This window comes from Rhinopithecus roxellana, chromosome 4 (assembly GCF_007565055.1).
Source record: "Rhinopithecus roxellana isolate Shanxi Qingling chromosome 4, ASM756505v1, whole genome shotgun sequence".
In the NCBI taxonomy this organism is placed as follows: domain Eukaryota; kingdom Metazoa; phylum Chordata; class Mammalia; order Primates; family Cercopithecidae; genus Rhinopithecus; species Rhinopithecus roxellana.
The window spans coordinates 46,144,272-46,151,513 of NC_044552.1; the positions used below are offsets into that span (position 1 = coordinate 46,144,272).

The window sequence follows — 7,242 nt, forward strand, 5'->3', positions numbered from 1 at the left end:
TTTACTATAAATATGTGAACATATATGCCAAATTCAGATACCATCCCTTTGTACCTTTTTAGGTAACTACAACTGGACTGCAATTACAATTTTGAGGTAGATCTGTGTTGAATGGTTTCTACAAAACTAGCTTACAAAAGATGATAAATTTCTTTAAAGTTTTCATATGATTAAAATAATTTATAAAAACATATTTTCAATTCCATTGAATTAAAGTTTCAGATGTGACCTACATCAAATCATCAAAATAAATAAATTTTGAGTTTTTATTGGGTTCAATAGGCCAAGATCTCAAATTAGTGTATGTTTCCCACCATAATATTATTTCCATTAGCCTACAAATGCTTTTTAAAGTTAGATATCATTTTATAAAACAGGAAAAGGGGTAATAAATATTCTTAGGGCCTTGGGATAATTTTTAACTTGTCAGGGAAATAGACAACTACTTTTGTGACTGGGTCAGGATAAAAGGATAAAGATAAAAGGGAATAATTTCTATTTCCCCACCTCTCCAGAGTGCTGTATAATTTACTTTCACATGGCCCAATGGTAAACTCACCACTTCTCTAAAGGCTTAATAAAAATTAGGACTTTACTTGTTTTCTATCATCTAAAAATACTCTGACTTGACGAGCATACTAAATATCTAGCTAGAATATGGGCTATGTGTTGTTGGGGCTCAGAAGATAATACCCCACAATATGGCATGTCGGCATGCTGAGTGCTTGGAACAAAGAAGATTGAAAAGCCTCAGAAATGAGCCTCAGAACCAAGTTCGCTCTCTCTGACCTTCTCCTGCCCTTTCTTCTCTTTCCTTTTGCTAGTGCAGAGAGAAGCTTTCTCAAAGTTCCCTTATCTGACTGAGCGAAGTTCTTCCAAAAGGAATGCAATTGTCTTGAATCCCTTCCCTAGGAATCTCATCAAACAACCAGAAAAGATTATTTATCAGAAAGGACATTAAAAGTCATCATCATATACAGGCTGGGCACAGTGGGGCTCACGCCTGTAATCCCAGCCCTTTGGGAGGCCAAGGTAGGCAGATCACTCAAGGCCAGGAGTTTGAGATCAGCTTGGCCAACATGGCAAAAACTTATCTCTACTGAAAAGATGAAAAAAAACAAAATAGCTGGGCATGGTGACATGCACCTGTCGTCCCAGCTACTCAGGAGACTGAGGAATGAAAATCACTTGAACCCAGGAGGTGGAGGTTGCAATGAGCCAAGATCACACCACTGCACTCCAGCCTAGGCAACAGGGCAAGACTTGGTCTCAAAAAAAAAAAAAAAAAAAAAAAAAAAGAAGTAATCATCACATCCAGACAGCATCTTCCTCCTGAAGGTTGATCCCCAAGTAACTTTTATTACCTAAGAGACTTTTATCTGTATAGTGAGATAAACTTTGTTCACCATGAGATTCCTCCCCTTTCCCTCCCACAACTTACAGCCACCTCCCCAAAAAGTCTGAAGCCCCTATTCCTTCATGCTATTTTAACCTTCAACCATCTCCCTTCTTTGAGTCTCACATCTTATATGGCTCCCATGCACACTTGCACATTAACATATTTGTATGTCTTTTTGCCTGTTAATGTATTGTCAGTTTATTTCAGCAGATTCAAACCTTCAGAGGGGAAAAGAAAAAATTCATTTCACTCCTACAGTGTTTACAAACAAATTATATATGCATACAGGAACCATGCTATATTTATTTCTATATCACCAATACCTACAATATTTATGATATATCAAGTTACTCCGCGGATGTATGTATACCAAATTGAAATTAAATATGTATCAAGATGGTTAAGAATGAGAGGATAAAAGGGAACTATGCTCACAGATCATATGTACTCATACATCACTCAAAATACGCAGACAGAAATAGATTTCTATGTACAAGAAGTAAAACATGCTCCTAAAGCTTTCATAAAGCCAAAAGCCAAAAATATATACATTTTCAAATATTCATGTAGATGGACTGCTTTAGGGAATAAATATAGCCTTATGGTGCTCAGGAAGGAAGAATAATGAAAGGATAGAGCCCAGGGTGCTGATTTACTGCCTCTTAGGTGCTTTTCCTTGCTGATTTATGGAGGTGCCATAGAAACGCCTTTGGAAGAAACCTGTTCCCTTTCTCAGGGAATAGTTACTGCTCTGACACTCAGCCATGGAACAGAGAGAAAAATAAAATACAGAAATTAACATGATAAATTTTTTTAGTAAAATACAAACAGGCATACCTCTGAGATATTATGGGTTTAATTTCAGACTACCACAATAAAGCAAAATCATAATAAAGTGAGTCACTTGAATTTTTTGTTTCCCAGTGCATATAAAACTTATATTTACAATATACTGTAGTCTGTTAAGTGTGCTACAGTAGCATTATGTCTAAAATAATAATGTACATACCTTAATTTTAAAATACTTTATTGCTAACAACAACAAAAATCAATGCTAACAATCTGGCCGGGCGCGGTGGCTCACGCCTTTAATCCCAGCACTTTGGGAAGGCCAAGACAGGTGGATCACGAGGTCAGCCAGTGAAACTAGCTGGCCAACATGGTGAAACCCCGTTTCTACTAAAATACACACAAAAAATTAGCTGGGCATGGTGGCGCACCCCTAGTCCCAGCTACTCTGGAGGTGAAGCAGGGGAATCGCTTGAACCCGGGAGGTGGAGGTTGCAGTGAGCTGAAATCACGCCACTGCACTCCAGCCTGGCGACAGAGTGAGACTCCGTGTTGAAAATAAAATGAAATTAAATTAAAAACATGCTAACAATCATCTGAACTTTTAGGAAGTCATAATGTTTTCCCTGGTGAAGGCTCTTGCTTCATTGTTGATGGCTACGGACTGATCAGGGTGAGGTTGCTGAAGGCAGGGGTAGCTGTGGCCATTTCAAAAAAACAATAATGAAGTTTGCTGCATGGATTGATTCTTCCTTTCACAAAAGATTTCTCTGTAGCATGCAATGCTGTTTGATAGCATTTTACCTTGTGTAGAACTGCTTTCAAAATTGGAGTCAATCCTCCAAACCCCACCGCTGCTTTGTCAACTAAGGTTATGGAATATTCTAAATCCTTTGTTAACATTTCTATAAAGTTCACAGCATCTTCACTATGAGATTTCATCTCAAGAAACTACTTTCCTTTGCTCATTGATGAGAAGCAGCTCCTTATTCATTCCAGTTTTATCGTGAGATTGCAGCAATTCAGTCACAGCTTTAGATATCGCTCTACTTCTAGTTTTCTTGCTATTTCTACCACAACTTCAATTATAATAGTAACATCAAAGATCACTGATCATCACAACAGATAGGTATCTGTTATGATGATCGGATAAGAATGAGAGGAAAAAAGAGAACTATGAAATATTTCAAACTTTATTATTATTATTGTGTCAGTATTAACAAAATGTGACACAGAGAAATGAAGTGAGCCCAAGCTGTTGGAAAAATGGCAATGATAGATTTATTGCAGAGTTGCCACAAATCTTCAATTTGTTAAAAAAATAAATCTGTGAAACACAATAAAGTGAAACACAATAAAGTGAAGCACAATAAAATGAGGTATCCCTGATTTTTCTTCATATTTCATTAGTTTTTATATATTGTTAATATTTGAACAATTTATATGTTTATATGGGATTTTATATGTTTATATGGGAGTTTATATGGGATTACACCATAAACTTTCATTGCCAAAAATACTACCTATCTCTGGTTGTAGTGTCACTAGGTTCTGACATTATTGCAGATAAAATTTCAGTTGACAAAATCCTGCAAAACAACCTAGTAATGATGAGAAGAAAGATTTAAAGGGGTAAAATCAATTTTTTTTTTTTTGCCAATTTTAAGGAAAAAAAAAACAGATAATTTTCCTGATTTGAGATTCCTAACATAAAATCTATGAGACTTCTGTTTCTAGTAACAAACAAAAATATCCTATGGTAAGATTATATGAAATTCTGGAAAGATAGGAACCCCTTTTTCCCTCTCCTCTTGACAATATCCCCCAAATGGAGCAGCTGTTACCTTCCTCTCCTCCACCTACCCTCTCCTCGTAATACGTCCCAGCAGTGAGACAGAGAATGAACAAATACACCACCTTGTGAAACAGAGCTACCAGAGGAAAAAAAAATGACTACTGAACAAAAAATGAATGTGGATTAAGATTCAGTATAATAAAAGATTTTCTAAAAATAGACATGATTTTCAAATTAAAAATGCAGTAAATCTCAGGATTGGAAGAATTTGCTAAAAAAAAAAAAAACTAATTCAGTAAATGAATTCTACAAAAGGATTTTTTGAATCTCTCAGGTCACTAACTCAGGTCTCAAAAGGACAAATAAGAGAGGAGATAAGGGGCTTCAAGGGCAGATCACAAAGGGTAGGTGGCTGGGGGTGGTGGGAGTCGGGAGGGTAAAATAAAACGTGATAATGATGCAGATAATAGATAAAGTTTCCCTGAGCTAAAGAAAATCTTGAGTTCTCTTATTAAAAGGGATCACTAAATCCAGGAATGTTTGACAGACACTTAACACATCATGGTAAAATTACTGATTTTTAAGAATGAAGAAAAAATATTTTACAATCTCCTCAATAGTTAGTAAATGTTACCTTGCAATACTCACATCAGAACAGTTACTTCAAGTAACTATACTTGAAGTACAGTAAACAATACCCACATCAGTAAACAATACCCACATCAGAACAGTTATTTCAAGACAGTAGAGGAAAAAGAAAGGATCCAATGGTAAACCAAAAACATCCCAAACAAAACAAAAAACCTTTATATAACTAAATTAAAAGATAATAGTGCCCCCACCCTCACCCGCAACCCTTGACCCCAGGATTCCCCCAGCTCGCCTGCCTGCCATGGCCGACAAGGAAGCAGCCTTTGATGACGCAGTGGAAGGAAGAGTTATCAATGAGTACAAAAAACAGAAAAAGAACACCCCTTTTTTTATGATTTGGTGATGACCCATGCTCTGGAGTGGCCCAGCCTAACTGCCCAGTGGCTTCCAGATGTAACCAGACCAGAAGGGAAAGATTTCAGCATTCACCAACTTGTCCTGGGGACATACACATTGGATGAAGAAAACCATCTTGTTATAGCCCGTGTACAACTTCCTAATGATGATGGTCAGTTTGAAGTGTCACACTACGGCAGCAAGAAAGGATAATTTGGAGGTTTTGGTTCAGTTAGTGGGAAAACTGAAATAGAAATCAAGATCAACCATGAAGGAGAAGTAAACAGGGCCCGTTACATGCCCCAGAACCCTTGTATCATCGCAACAAAGACTCCTTCAGTGGTGTTCTTGTCTTTGACTATAAAAAACACCCTTCTAAACCAGATCCTTCTGGAGAGTGCAACCCAGACTTGTGTCTCCGTGGACATCAGAAGGAAGGCTATGGGATTTCTTGGAACCCACATCTCAGTGGGCACTTACTTAGTGCTTCAGATGACCACACTATCTGCCTGTGGGACATCAGTGCCATTCCAAAGGAGGGAAAAGTGGTGGATGTGAACACCATCTTTACAGGACATACAGCAGTAGTAGAAGATGTTTCCTGGCATCTGCTCCATGAGTCTCTGTTTGGGTCAGTTGCTGATGATCAGAAACTTATGATTTGGGATACTTATTCAAACACTACTTCCAAACCAAGCCACTCAGTTGAGGCTGACACTGCTGAAGTGACACTCACACTGCTGCCTCTCTTTCAATCCTTAGAGTGAGTTCATTCTTGCCACAGGATCCACTGACAAGAATGTTGACTTGTGGGATCTGAGAAATCTGAAACTTAAGTTGCATTCCTTTGAATCACATAAGGATAAAATATTCCAGGTTCAGTGGTCAACTCACAATGAGACTATTTTGGCTTCCAGTGGTACCAATTGCAGACTGAATGTCTGGGATTTAAGTAAAATTGGAGAGAAACAATCCCCAGAAGATGAAGAAGATGGGCCACTAGAGTTATTGTTTATTCATGGTGGTCACACTGCCAAGATACCTGATTTCTCCTGGAATCCCAATGAACCTTGGGTGATTTGTTCTGTAAGAGAAGACAATATCATGCAAGTGTGGCAAATGGCAGAGAACATTTACAACAATGAAGACCCTGAAGGAAGCATGGATCCAGAAGGACAAGAGTCCTAGATATGTCTTTACTTCTTGCGATTTTAGACTCCCCTTTTTTCCCTCTCAACCCTGAGAGTGATTCAATGCTGGTTTCAAGACACAGACTCTGTTCAGCTATCCCTCTATATAATAGGTACCACCAATAATGCTATTAGCCCCAACAGTGGGTGTTTTCTAAATAATAATGGGGGCAGGGGGAGCTTGATTCAGCAAAGCCACAGACTTACATTGAAATTTTCTTCAAGAATTTTCTAGTAACAAACCCAGGTCTAAAGTAGCTACAGAAAGGGGTATACTATGTGTGATTATTTTTCTTCTAATGCTATATCCTCAAGTTTTTCAGACTCATTTAAGTAAAGGCTAGAGTGAGTAAGGAATAGAACCAAATGAGGTAGATGTCTGAGCCATGAAGTATAAATACTGAAAGATGTCACTTTTATTCAGGAAATAGAGGAGATTCTAGTCAAGAATGATTTAAAAATGTGTACAGGAGAATGCATATAGGTTATATACAAATACAACGCCATTTTATATAAGGGACATCGCAAATTTGATATGGGGAGGTAGGGAAGTAGGTCCTGGAACCAATCTCCCTTGGATACCAAGGGACCACTGTGTATTCATTTTAAAAATGAGGACAGGAGTAATTTGGAAGTTAAATAATTTGTTCAAGGTCACACACAAGACTAAGTGGCAGAGCAGTGGTTAGAACCTAGCGATGCTTATCTCCTTAGTTTTTGCCCTTGTTCATGGTACTTCTCTGCCTTTGCTATTGAAGAATAAACAATCAAAGCCATGTGCCCTTTTATCATTGCCTGGCAGCCCCAGAACTGCTGAATGGTATGATTTAAACAGAAGAGGAGTGCCGTTGTATATGAGCCACCTCTCCTTGCTCTGCAGCAGACAGTCCTTTGAAGTGGAGAGAACAGATATTCAGGGAATAGAAAAAGGAAACTTCAGACTGTTTGAATTTCATATGAAAAGTTGTCAGTTAGTGTTATTGATTCACCCCCACATGTAGCAGCTGGTAAAGGGTTTAACTTTTTTTTCTCCTGATGCCTGAAAGTTTTGCTACACTATAGTCACAGAATTGAGAGACTGC

At 38.0% G+C, this 7,242-nt stretch overlaps 1 pseudogene; it reads left to right on the forward strand.

Annotated features, from left to right (window-relative positions):
• The first annotated feature begins 4,875 nt into the window (after nt 1-4,875).
• LOC104681019 lies at nt 4,876-6,158 on the forward strand (annotated as a pseudogene).
• Nucleotides 6,159-7,242: the final 1,084 nt, after the last annotated feature.